Genomic DNA, 14,611 nt, shown 5'->3' with positions numbered 1-14,611 from the left:
ATGTATTTTTGGAAGGTTGGTGGAGTGGAAGTTTCAATATGTAGGAAACAATATTTGTGCAAGAAAGAGTTTTTAATGTCTCAGTGGAAGAATGCATTGCATTCCTTCAATATATGATGATTATGGAGTACATTTTTGGATATAATTTTCAAGATCTATGTATGTTGTACTATCAAGTTTATAGGTCCTATGTTGGTTAGATGGTGGAGTTAGTAGTTGTTTCTAATAGTGGTAGTATATTAGTACTGGTTTAGAGAATGCTTGGAGGTTCTCTAATTTGTGGATTCAAGTGTTGTGGCTTTGAGGATATGTTTATTTGGTTTTTTGTAGTGTACTAGTTCAGTTTTTTGGTGTTGGTTTAATCAACAAGTGAAGTTATGGTGTTTTGAGTTCTATGTCGTGTTGGTTCCCAAAAATGAAAAATGGGTTTACACTACTATTGGGTAGAGACTAAGCTGATTCCACCAAATTTCTATGGAGAGCCACCTCCAACTATCAATACTCATCAGGCTTGGACCAACAATAAGAAGGAAACAAAGTCCTTTTGCACTTTAGGCTTTGCAAAACCAGGGAGCGTGATCCCTTCAGTAAATTTCCTGCTCTCTGCAATGATACTCAGGAGTTTGTTGAAAACAAATCAGATTATCTCATGAAGAGACTCAGCAGAAAGGGAGAATTCTCAAGGATGAAGAATCCTTCAGTGATCCTCAACCTTATAATGGAGTATGAGATGGGGCAAGACAACTTTTAGAAAATACATGAAACTTAACAAATGATATTTTGATATTCTGATATTTGTAGAGATTCATCAGTTGAAAGGAAAACAAGATCGATAAACAAAACCGGTTACAAGCACTGATTAGTGCCTTACTCCATTGGGCACTTGAAAGACCTAAAACCTAAACCTAAAAGTGCGACAAAAATTGAGCTGATTACATAAGACTTGAGATGTTACTACCTTACAATATATCCCATTTGTAACCCTGACCCAGAACTACTTATCTAAAATCCTTGCATAAGTCCTATCATTCTGCAACTCCATTTAAGCAATTTAATTGACCCCTTGGGCCCAAGAATAAATAGAAAGCTACATACATCATAACAATGCACTAAATGAAATAAACCCTTGATTCATTTCACTTAAAAACTGACAAAATCATGCAATAGAGAGAAAAAGGTCGAAATTCTATTTTTCTATAAGTAAAACGCTATCTCTGTTACAAGATAAAATTTATACATAAATCCTTCAAGAACTTGTACAAAATTTGACACTTAAAAACTTCTTTATTTGCTCCATAAAAGATTTTACAGCTTGTTTGCTTCACTCTGACTCACTACTAGAAACAAACTAGGAAAACCCAAGGAACAAGAAAACTAAAACTACGAGATATTTCCAACAAAATCTAAACCCTTCTTCTGGCCATGATTTCCCTTTTTATAGAATTAAACGGAGCAACAAGATTTTGACCAGAAGACAAATATTAACAACAGATTCATTCTTAACAATTATCCCTAAAAGGTTGTATGTAATTCTGTTACATAATGTTTACATGTCCATGTGTTCATACCTGTGAATTATCATTCTTAACTTAAAATTGGTAGGGGCAAAAACCGTTTGAGCGATGTTGTTATCGCCCTGACACCTTTGGATGGAGTGTGAGATGTTGCGCTTTTTTGCTATTGAGTGTTTCCTTTCTAGGAAAGGAAATAGGGTCCTGGCAAGAAGAAAAGTCGCCTCTAAACTAGAGGATGAGCTTCAACCCTCATGCCCAAGATCAGAGGCAGTGGGAGGGGGAGTTAGAGGGTAAACATAATATGCTGGGGAGGGGTCACAGCTTCCATGTAGCTACATGGATGGATTTCTGCCACTCCCTCCCTAGACATGTTCCTTTTTCATTCCTCTCTGAGCTCTCTCTCAGAATCCCCTGCCATCCAATCATAGAGTAGACATAGAGGTTGTGCCATGTGTGGCCTTTCTTCATAAGAACAGGCTTTCACACCCCCTCTAACAACCCTCCCCACTTTCACATCCCCTATGGCAATTGACATACTCACACATGAGAGAAATAATCCATCCAGTATCATAGAGTATATTGCAACTCCATCTACAAGCTTGCTCAAACATCATTCCCTTTGCAGAAGGAAAAATTGCATTCAGAAAATGAAAAGGCTTCATACTCTCCTACCAATTTGATCACCAACTTGCTGTATTTATAGTTGAACAATACTTCACCAAGCAGTGCCTATTCATGAAACATCATCACTCTGGTGTTCTTAATTTACTCTTCCAGCTATGGACACTAGAATTCATGCATATCACATCTACTGTATTCTTCTATCAAGGTTCATTTGATGTGAATGATTTTATCCTAATTTTATTCTTCCATGGGTGTACATTCTCCTGCTTCAGGATTCTTGTCATCAGGAAAATCTCTGAATTCATCAGAGAACTTGTGATCTATCATACTTGAACCAAAAGATTATCCAAATCCTTTCACATCTCTATCAATCCTGAGTCGACAAGTCTATATCTCATTCATTCTGCCCCCTTTCCCGTGGGATACAACCGGTGCCTCCAAAATCCCTCCTAATTTCTCATTTGAAACTCAACCATAGATGTCACCCATCTTGGAAAATCTAACGGTCATTGTTTTTCGACTCAACACTTGACTTTCCATCTGTATTGACAGACCCACCAAATCCTGACTAAATAGTGTCATATCATCCTTCGATCAAACTCCGTCAGCACCCTGGGACATGTAACATCATCTCATGATGCCGCGGTCCGTAACCTCCCTACAACTTCCATCGCGGGAACACAAGGGCCGTTAGATCTATTCAAACTTTACCGCTTTGTACAATGCTCATTAACTCCTCCAGAATTAAAAATCGAGCACCTTTTACCTCAGGATAAAACATCTCCTTTCATTTTGAACACATGTAAATTGATAGGACTATTAGTAGACCAACCTTTACCACCTGAGAACTAGTAACACAATTTTTCGACCGGTTATACTGCCAAATCTGCCAGTTTCCGCTGATAATACATGGCACAATCTCATGGTGCCACGGTGTTTCAAACCCTCACATATTTGATCACAGGGAAGCACAAACCATTGGATCCATCCTGTCTTTAGCAAATGGTCTAAATACTTAGGACTTTTGGGCCTAGGGAAATCATGGGCATAGATATTTAAAAGGAAACCGGTAATAAGGAAATTTTGTGACTTAGGAAAAATCATTTTCCATAAATCGGTTATCCATCACTTAACACTTAGGAAATGAAATTGTCCCACCCATGGTAAACAACCCTTGGCTTTAAGTGGGAAAAAGTAACAACAAAATATATCATTGTTAGGGATTTCTTCACAAAATGAAAGAAATCTTGAAAAACCCTAAACCCTAGACCTTGATTTATTCACAGAGGATACAAATAAAACCTAAAAATCAATATTTGAGCTCCAAATTTGAGAATTTCATGCAATCAATTTTTAGAGCTATCATGTCGTTAGCTAGTTTTATTTTTGGTTGATTGTGGTGATGTATCCTATCTAGATCATGCCTTTTTGGTCTAGATATGATTTGATGGTTGTGTGCATGTTGATATGACTCTCACTATGGCATGGGTAGATTTGCATTAAATTTTGTGTATGGGAATATGGTTTTTGGGCTGACTAGTTGCAATGCTAGATTATTTGTCTACACATTTCATTTGATGCTGACCTTGGAAGAAGTGTTAGCATGTGTGGCTCATTGGATTTGTTTGCGATGGATGTGTTGTGATGTGTTTGGGTTCCCTCTATCTTCTGGAGTGGACCAGAATTGATATTATAGGTCTAGGTGGCCAAATTTATGTAATTTTGTATTTGTATCTATGTTTGACCTATTTTAGGGTTTCAATGAATTATCTTGTATATATATGAGTTCAAATATATGAGTTGAGTATGGGATGTATGTGAATTTATGTGAAGTGGATTTGAACGACGTGCAAGAAAATTTGGTATACTAGAAGTGCAAAAGATAGTTGTGAAGAGCATTGAGACAGAGTTTGAAGTTAGATCTGTTTGTCATGGCATTGCTTGCTTGACATAGTGGTTCAAGGATAATTTCATGATCAAAAGATATTATTAATTTTAGTCTATTTGATCCTCTACACCTACTAGAAGAAGGTGTGTCCCTATTGGCAGTTTGTATATTTTTGTATGTTGCCCTAAGTTTGTGGGCCTTAGTCTTGCAAGTCCTTTTAGAGGCAGTGAGCGCCTTGACCTTGAGCCTACACATTCTAATTTATTATTCATTTTGTGAGTGTGATTCTCACAATAATTTTTCTTAGTATAGGGTTTTCCATTTAAATCTAGTGTTCACGTGTGTGTTGTGCATTGTTCTTTCATGTTTCATAATTACAGTAATGAGTTAATTATGGTTTGAGGTTTAATTATTTAAAAGGCTTGTTTTGAGTTCCATGCTAATTCAACCCCCCTTCTTAGTCTTGTGGTGTGTTTAAAAATTGGTATTAGAGCTTGGTTCCTCTTAGAAGAGCCTAACCACTTGAGGAAGATCCATAATTATGTTAAAATTTAATTTCAAAGCACCAAGATTTGATGGTACAAGTTATTCTTATTGGAAGGAAAGAATGAAATGTTATTTAGAAGCTCTGCTGACTAGAATCTGGGAGAGTATCAAGAATGGGTATAGTGCTCTAGAAAATGGTCCTCAAAATATGGATGAGGTTAAAGAATGTGAGAACAATGCAAAGACTAAAGTTGTAATTATCAACTTTTTAAGTGATGCGGTATTTTCTAAAGTTGTTGTGTTGAAGTATACTAAAGAGGTTTGGTAGAAGCTGAGTAGTGTATATGAAGATGACAAGAAAATAAATCAAGACAAGTTGATAAATATGAAGCACAAGTTTGAGAATATGATAATGTCTGATGATAAGAACATTAAAAGATACATACATTGGGTGAATGATATTGTGAATGAAATTAAGGGTATTGGTGGTAAACTAGAATAAAGTGAAGTGGTGAGAAAGTTCATGCTAACACTACCTAAATGCTATAAGCCTAAGAAGTATGTTATTAAAGGAATCCATGATATGAACAAATACACTTTGGCTCAATTGTTTGGCTCACTCTTTGATTTTGAGATTGCTGAGCTACATGAGTTGTGGAAAGAGAAGAAATATGTTGCATTCAAAGTTAGTAGGAAGATTGAAGATGAATCTAAATCAAGAAATGACATGGATGAGATAAAAGAAAACTTTGTAAGAAGACTAAAGAAAAGATCCAAAAAGTACAAAGGTAAGTTACCCTTCAAATGTTTCAATCATGGAAAAATAAATCATTATGCTTCTAGATGTACTTATAGGGAATACTATGATAGAATATTTGTTGATGATAATAAGGGAAGATATAACCATAGATGGAATAATAGAAATAAGAGAATAGACAATAGAAACAAATCTAAGAAAAATTTATGTTTAATGGAGATGCATTCATTTTAAGAGGAAGATGATAATAAATCAAATGAAGAATCATTATTTTTAGCTATAGAGGGGAAGAGTGATGAAAGGTTCAGTAATCTGGAAGATCTAAAGAATAGTGAAAAACCAGAGAACGTGAAGACTGCACTACATGCAAAAGTAGAACCTAAGGCATGCATAATTGACTTTGGATGTTGAAATCACATGATATGTGATAAGGGAAAGTTCATTGATTTTTAAAAATATGATGGCAATTCTATAAAATTTGGAGGCAAGAAGTTGCACCTATTTGTTGTAAAGGTACTATTTCAATTAATCTAGATGAGAGATTAGGAAAGTAAGTTTTAGAAGATTAGTTGTAGACTATATAAGAACTAATGGAGATGTTTACTATGTGAAGGATAAAAATGGTAATAATTGTATGCTGGCACACAACAATGAATGTTAGGTGTAGTGTTGAACACAGAGTACCACTGAGAGTGGGGTGAATCAGTGGTTCCTAAGTTTTTTTTTTTTCTTTTATGATCTAACTTGAGAATATCAATTATGTACTTAATCACTTAAACAGTCAAACTGGTAATACAACAAAGAAAACCAAAGTGATCATACACACACAAGTAACTCACAACACCAGATTTACAAGGAAAACCCAATATGGGAAAAACATCGATGAGAAAAGTTGTTGAAGACTACTACTCCAATCTAGCCTCACAGGTAAAACACAGATTTACAAAGATTTTGGGCACCAACCCAAGGAGCACTAACCCCTACACTTTTAGGGCACCAAACCAAGGAGCACCAACCCCTGCACTTTTAGGGAACCAACCCAAGGAGCACCAACCCCTGCACCAAGCTTCAACTTGGCGATGTATATTGAAATACTATTTAAATACAATTAAGGCTTCTTAATGAAAATGAATTCTGTAACTCTTGAATCAATTAACTCTTTGTTATCTTTCTCTCCCTTTCACACATAGTCTCTGAATACACTGTGTCACACTAGGATGCTGCCTGCTCTACCACACCTTACCGGTTAGGCTCAACTGCCTGACTATGATACTGCTGGTAGAATCCTCTTACCAGTTTTCTTGCTCACTCACACTATAACTTGATCGGAATCCATTCTCAAGTTTTCTCCTTGCTCACTCTAACTTCTCTCTTCTGCTCAATCTTTTCAACAACATCATCACTTCTTTTTGTCCATAGCTCCCATTTCTTATCAGATGATTTCCTACCAAAAATAAATTCAAAGTTTTGATAGTTAAGGTTTCCTCACCATTTATGAGGCAAACCAAATCCAATCAGATCTGCATGATCTAATCACCTTGATGTCCATCTATTCGTCTCTATCATTTTTGTGCCTTTTAAGACATGTTTTCTAGACAAGGGAAGCATGATCCATTATATAGATCTACATCTGTCAAACTACTATTAATACCTCTGATGTTTCCTTCTTGAGGTATTCTTTCAATCCCATCTTCTTGCTTCGATCTAGGTGCTAACACCTCCCTTGATATTCCTCTATCATTCCTTCTTCCTCGAGCCACAATTAGTCTGATGCAATCCCTTGATTTGTGGTTCCTTCATTAATGGTGAATATCTATTTCATCAACCCTGTGGATGAAGATTCACCAACCACACCCTACTTGCCACCTCAACTTCACACGACATCACACCGACTGAGACATGACCTACCAAAATGTAGTCGGTCTGACAAATACATACCAATAAAACCCTTTGCCAATAGAGTGTTCTTCTTCTATTGATCGGTATAGCATCTTGTACCAGTTGCACATCTTAATATTCTGCCTCTTCATCATAAACAAGCAACCATCCTCCTTACTCAATCTCCACCGGTTGACATCAATGACAACTTAGTGCCAAAATGCCAACAATCTCCTCCTTTGGCATTGATGTCAACTTCTCACAGTCCACTTCATACCAATACATTTCTCCCCCTTTGATATAATGACAAAGGATACTTGCGCACTCCCCCTTTGATCCATAGCATGCTCCGACTGAGCCACATAAACCTTCCTAGATAGATTATACAACTCCCAACTTCTGTTGGAGGTACTCAAATGTGCTTATTGGTAGTGGTTTGGTGAAAATGTTTGCTACTTGTTCACCAGTAGGAACATAGTCCATTCTTACCTCTTGTTCTTCAACCTTTTCTCTGAGGAAGTGGTATTTGATTACAATGTTTTTGTTCTGGAATACATGACCGGATTATTTGCTATGTTGATTGCACTTGAATTTTCACACCGGATGAGAATGGGATCAGTGATGTTCACTTGGATATCTTTGAGATTCTGCTTCATCCAAAGCACCTGAAAGAAACATGTAGTAGCAGCAATGCACTCAGCTTCAGCAGTAGATAGGGAGACTGAGTCTTGCTTCTTGCTATGCCATGAGACCAACCGATCGCCTAGAAAGAATGCACCACTGCTTGTGCTCTTTCTATCATCAAAGCATCCTACCCAATCAGCATCAGTGTATGCTTCCAAAATAAAATTTCCCTATTTAGGATACCACAGACCATAGTTGAACATTCCTTGTAGATACCTAAAAATTGTGCTAACAACATTCATGTGTGACTGCTTTGATGTAGCTTGAAATATGGCCACCATGCATACTGCCTGAACAATATCTGGTCTTGAAGTATTTAGATATAGTAGACTGCCTATCATGGATCTGTACAAAGTCTGATCCACTACCAGTGATTCATCATTCTTACTCAATTTGCTGCCAGTCACCATGGGAGCACTTACCGGTTTGCAATCTTCCAGTTGGAATTTCTTCAGCATCTCCTTTGCATACTTGACTTGTGAGATAAAGATTCCTTTATCTTTCTGTAGTATCTACAAGCCAAGGAAGTAAGTCAATTCACCAAGCATTGACATCTCAAATTCTGACTGCATCTGATTAGCAAATTCTTTGTAGAGAGTATCCTTGTTGCCACCAAAGATGATGTCATCTACATACACAACCAAAATAATCATGTGATTCCCATCTTTCCTTATGTACAAATTGCTATCAACACTTGAATCCCCACTCCTTTAGATACAGATCCAATCTTGAGTACCATGCTCTAGGTGCTTGCTTTAAACCATAGAGAGCTTTCTTTAACTGACATACAAATGTCTCATCATCATGCAGTAGAAATCCTTTTGGTTGCTCCATGTATACTTCTTCTTCTAAATTTCCATTTAGAAAAGAAGATTTTACATCCTTTTGGTACACTTTGTAGCCCTTGTAGGTAGAGTAAGCTAGAAACATCCTAATTGCTTCTAATCTAGCCACCAGTGCAAATGTTTCTTCAAAGTCAATTCCTTCTACCTGAGAGTATCCTTTGCACACTAGTCTAGATTTATGCCTCACAACCTTACCTTCTTCATTCATTTTGTTCCGATAGACCCACTTTGTGCCAATGATGTTCTTGTCTTCCAGTCTAGGGACTAATTCCCAGGTCTTGTTCTTCTCAATCTGGTGCATTTCTTCTTCCATGGCATCCATCCATTCTTGTCTCTTGCTATCCTCAATGAAATTTTTGGGTTCAACTTTAGTCATGAGGCATAGGTTGACTTGTTCATCATTTCAGGCAAGTCTTCTTCTAGTCTGCACACCATCACTCTTATTTCCCAGAATTTGCTCTTCCAGATGATTCAACTGTACATACCAATTGGGAACCTTTTGAGGTGCTGCCTCTGGTTCAATGTCAGATTGAACTTCATTATTTTCATCATCAGAGTCATCATACCGGTTAATGTGTGGTTGCCATCCTTTTTGCATATCCTCATCATCTCTTACATGCACACTTTCAACAATTCTTCTTAGTCTTTTATTGTAGAATCTATAGGTTCTGCTGTTAGATGAGTAACCAGGGAAGATCTCTTCATCACTTCTAGAGTCAAAGCTTCCCAAACCATCCATATCTTTCTTAATGAAGCACTTGCTTCCAAAAACTTTGAAATATTTGATTGAGGGCTTCCGGTCATACCATAATTCATAAGGTGTCATCTTGTTGTTTGTTCTTAACTGAACCCAGTTCAAGGTGTATGCAGCAGTATGAACAACTTCTTTCCAATAGGTATTTGACAGATTGGCCTCATTCAACATAGTTTTGGCCATCTCCTTGACTGTCCTATTCTTCCTTTAAACCACACCATTTTGTTGTGGTGTTCTAGGAGTAGAGTATTACCTTCTAATTCCATGTTTTTCACAATAATCTTGAAATTCATTTGATGTGAACTATCCACCCCTGTTCGATCTTAGATATTTTAATTTGTACCCACTTTCCTTTTCCACCATCTTCCGAAAGATCTTGAATATTTCAAATGCTTGTGATTTATCTTGTAGAAAGGTGACCCATGTCATCCTTGAGTAGTCATCAATGAAGAGCATAAAGTATCTTTCACTGGAAAGTGCTCTTGTTCTAGTTGGACCACATAGATCTGTATGCACAATTTCAAGTGGCTTTGAGGTGTTGTGCTCCTTTATCTTGAAACTTACTCTTGTTTGCTTGCCTTTTACACATTCATCACAAAATGTGTTTACCGGCTTGATGATGGGTGGAATATTCCTCACACATGCCTTTTTGCTTACTGCAACTAAGTTATCAAAATTTTTGTGGCCTAATCTTCTGTGCCACAACCAACTTTCATCTACTTGTCCTAGCATACATTAGGACTCATAGCATTCCTTCAGATTATAAACATTTCCATCTGTTCTCTTTCCTTCTGCCACAACTTTACCGATACTGTCTTTCTTTATTTGACAACCGGTTGAGTCAAAGGTGAATTTGTAACCTTTGTCGTGCATCTTACTCACACTCAACAGATTATGTTTGAGGCCTTCCACATAATATACATCATCTGCATTTAGTTTTCCATTAATTCTTAGTGTTCCTTTTCCCTTTATTTTGATGGAGGAATTGTCTCCCAATCTTCAAGATTAATGAATTTTCTTTTGTCACCAATCGTATGGTTTGAGCAACCACTATCTACCACCCATAGATTTTTCCTTTCAGCATGCAAGGCAGTCTGCACTATGAGACTTGATTCTTCCTTTTCCTTTTCTTCCTCAACCCAAACTGGTTTGATTTCCTTCTTCTTGTCAGCTGCTGTATTCTGCTCAGGTATAGATACCAGTCTTTCATTAGGATTTTTCTTCACTTGCTTGATCTTCTTGTTTTTACATAATTTGGCTATGTGTCCAAATTCTTGATAGTTATAGCATTTTATGTTTTCAATAAAGGAAGCATCCTTAAAGCTATTGTAGGATATCGGTTGGTTCTTCCTACAATCAAAACTCTTATGTCCATATCCATTGCACTGATAACAAATGACATTCATATCTCAGAGTGCATTAAATTAATTTCTACTTTCAAAATTCATAGAAGGCTTATTGTTTAACCTACTGTCAGCTATTCTGTGCCCAAATTTATTACACTAGTAACAATAACCATAAAAATTTGATAATACCAGTCGTGTTGTCTTGGTCCTGAATGGAACTACCTCATTGGGGGTCTTCCATTCATGTTGTTGAATCTGGTGAATCCTTCTCGGTCAATCCTGGCATTCCTCCTTGGGTCTAAAAATTTGTGCATGAAATGTGACCTCTGATTCATTTTTGTATATCGGTTTGGATGTCAATTTCCAACAACATCTGCATATGTCTTTTTGTTGGTTTCCTTGCCTACAGTGAATGTCTTCTTTTCTTCACCTTCAATTAAAGAAGTGAACATTATCTCTTTTTTTGGATTTACCTTTGTGGGTTGAAACTTGACCAACTTCAAAGCCTAAGCCACCTATGTCTTTGGATTGCTTTTGTTTGCTTAACATCTTATCCAAAGCTTCAGCACTGCCTTCATACTTACTTCTTATTTTTATTTCTTCCTTGTTTTCTTCAAGTTCCTTTCTGAGCTTTATTATTTTTGCTTCCAACTCTTGATGCTCATTTTCTTTCTTTGTCAAATCAAGGGTTGTAGCTTCACCGATCCTCTTAGTTTCTTCTAGCTGTAGCTTCAAGTCATATATGATTTGACTGGACTCTTCCAGAGACTGCTTCAAGAGATCTTGTTCATCTACTGCAACAAGATTAACTCTCTTGAGTTCTCTTCTTGTTTTACTTAATTCTTCAAGTGCACTGATAAGTTCACTCTCCAAATCCACTTTAGCCTCAACATCCTCTTCTTCCTCATCTTCAATAGCAGGTCTATCAAATGCCATGAAAAGATTTTCTTTTCTGTGGTTTCTCATGGTCATCATCTTCTAATGCATCCTCGTCATCTATTGTGTCATCCTCAATGGTATATAAGCTATTTTGGTTCTGGTAGTCTCTTCTTCCTTGTCGGTAGTCATTCCCTTCTCTGTCTTTGCCGGTAGATCTTCTGAATTCTTTTGACTCATCTCCACCAGTTTCTTTGTGAGGACAACTTGCAACAAAGTGTCCTACCTTCCCACAGTTGAAGCACTTAAGTGGTAGATTTCCTTTGTATCGGCCTGATCCTCTTTTGAGGTTCTTGACAAAGTTTTCTACTTCAGCATCAAAGTCTTCACTAGATTCTTTATGAGTAACAACTTCTATCTCCTTTTTGGTGGTGTTGAGAGCAGCTTCTTTTCTTGAGGAAGTCTCACCGGTTGTTCTCATCTCATAGGCTATCAGGGAACCAAATAGTTCATCCATAGTAAAAGTCTTCAGAGCCTTGGCTTCTTCTATGGCTGACACTTTAGTGTCATATTTGGGAGTGAGAGATCTAAGTATCTTTTTGACAATAATTTCATCTACAATCTCTTCACCAAGTCCTCTAATAGTATTCACAATTTCATCAAATCTATGAAGTTAATCTACAATTTTTTCATCATCTTTCATTTTGATGCTTTCAAGTTGGCTCCTTAGAGTTTGCAGTTTGGCTTCCTTGACCTTTGCATCTCCCTCAAACAACCTCTACAATTTGTCCCATGTCTCCTTTGCTGAAACACAGTGCATGACTTTGACAAATTCATTATCGAACAACCCACTCAAGATGACATGTTTAGCCTTTGCATTATTTTCATACTCCTTCTTTGCATCTGGATCAGTGGGAGGAGTATTAGGAACGACATACCCATTCTTGACTAACATCCATACATCAAAGTCAAGAGATGGAATATATGTCTCCATTCTTCTTCTCTAGAAGGCATAGTTAGATCCATCAAACATGGGGGCTTTTTAGGAAGCAGAGTCACTTCTTGCCATTATGCTCAAAGTCCAGAATCTACCCAAGGTTTAGAGATAGTTGGGAACCTAGCTCTAATACCAATTGTTGAGCATAGAGTACCACTCAGAGGGGGGTGAATCAGTGGTTCCTAAGTTTTGTTTTCCTTTCTGATCAACTTGAGAATATCAATTATGTACTTAATCACTTAAATAGTCAAACTGGTAATACAAGAAAGAAAGCCAAAGTGATCATACACACACAAGCAACTCACAACACCAAATTTACAAGGAAAACCCAACATGGGAAAAACCTCGATGAGAAAAGTTGCTGAAGACTACTGGTCCAATCTAGCCTCATAGGTAAAACACATATTTACAAAGATTTTGGGCACCAACCCAAGGAGCACTAACCCCTGCACTTTTAGGGCACCAAACCAAGGAGCACCAACCCCTGCACTTTTAGGGCACCAACCCAAGGAGCACCAACCCCTGCACCAAGATTTGACTTGGCGATGTATATTGAAATACTATTTGCATACAATTAAGGCTTCTTGCTGCAAATGAATTTTGCAACTCTTGAATCAATTAACTCTTTCTTATCTTTCTCTCCCTTTCACACACAGTCTCTCAATACACTGTGTCACACTAGGATGCTTCCTGCTCTGCCACACCTTACCGGTTAGGTTCAACTGCCTGACTATGATACTACCGGTAGAATCCTCTGATCGGTTTGCTTTCTCACTCACACTGTAACTTGATTGGAACCCCTTCTTAAGTTTTCTCCTTGCTCACTCTAACTTCTCTCTTTTGCTCAATCTTTTCAACAACATCATCACTTCTTTCTATCCATAGCTCCCATTTCTTATTAGATGATTTCCCACCAAAAAGAAATTCAAAGTTTTGATGGTTAAGGTTTCCTCACCATTTATGAGGCAAACCAAATCCAATCAGATCCTGCATGATCTAATCACCTTGGTGTCCATCTGTTCATCTCTATCATTTTTGTGCCTTTTCAGACACGTTTTTTAGACAAGGGAAACCTGATCCATTATATAGATCTACATCTGTCAAAATACTATTAATACCTCTAATGTTTCCTTCTCAAGGTATTCTTTTAATATGATCTTCTTGCTTTGATCCAAGTGCCAACTACTCCCCTGATCTTCCTCTGTCATTCCTTCTTCCTCAAGCCACAATTAGTTTGATGTAATCCCTTGATTTGTGGTTCCTTCATTAATGGCGAATATCTATTTCATCAACCCTGTGGATGAAGCTTCACCAACCACCCCCTACTTGCCACCTCAGCTTCACACGACATCACACCAATCAAGACACGTCCTACCAAAATGTAGTCGGTCCAGAAAACACATACTGGTAAAACCCTTTGCCAATAGAGTGTTCTTCTTCTATTGACCGGTATAGCATCCTGTACCGGTTGGACATCTTAACATTCTACCTCTTCATCATAAACAAGCAACCATCCTCCATGATCAATCTCCACTAGTTGACATCAATGACAACTTAGTGCCAAAATGCCAACATGTGGCACAAATAGATGGGACATATCAATTTTGACAATACGGTCAACATCAGTTTGAGTCATTTTCTAAAAGATTTACCAAAGATATCTATTGATACTATGTGTAGGGAATGTTCGTTGTGAAATCAAACAAATAGGAGATTCAAGAACAAGGAGTATTCAAATTAAAGACCTTTGGATATGGTTCATATACAACTATGTGGACCTACACGGAAAAGATAATTGAATAATGAAAGGTATTTTATGTTTCTTATTGATGATTATTCTAGAATGACATGGATTACTTTCTTGAGAGGAAAATTTGAAGCATTAGAAAGCTTTAAATTATTCAAGTCTATGGTTGAGAGTCAAGTTGATATTATAATCAAATGTTTAAGATTTGATAGAGG

This window comes from Cryptomeria japonica, chromosome 3 (genome assembly GCF_030272615.1).
Source record: "Cryptomeria japonica chromosome 3, Sugi_1.0, whole genome shotgun sequence".
NCBI classification, from domain to species: domain Eukaryota; kingdom Viridiplantae; phylum Streptophyta; class Pinopsida; order Cupressales; family Cupressaceae; genus Cryptomeria; species Cryptomeria japonica.
Note: the sequence above shows the minus strand (reverse complement) of the source record.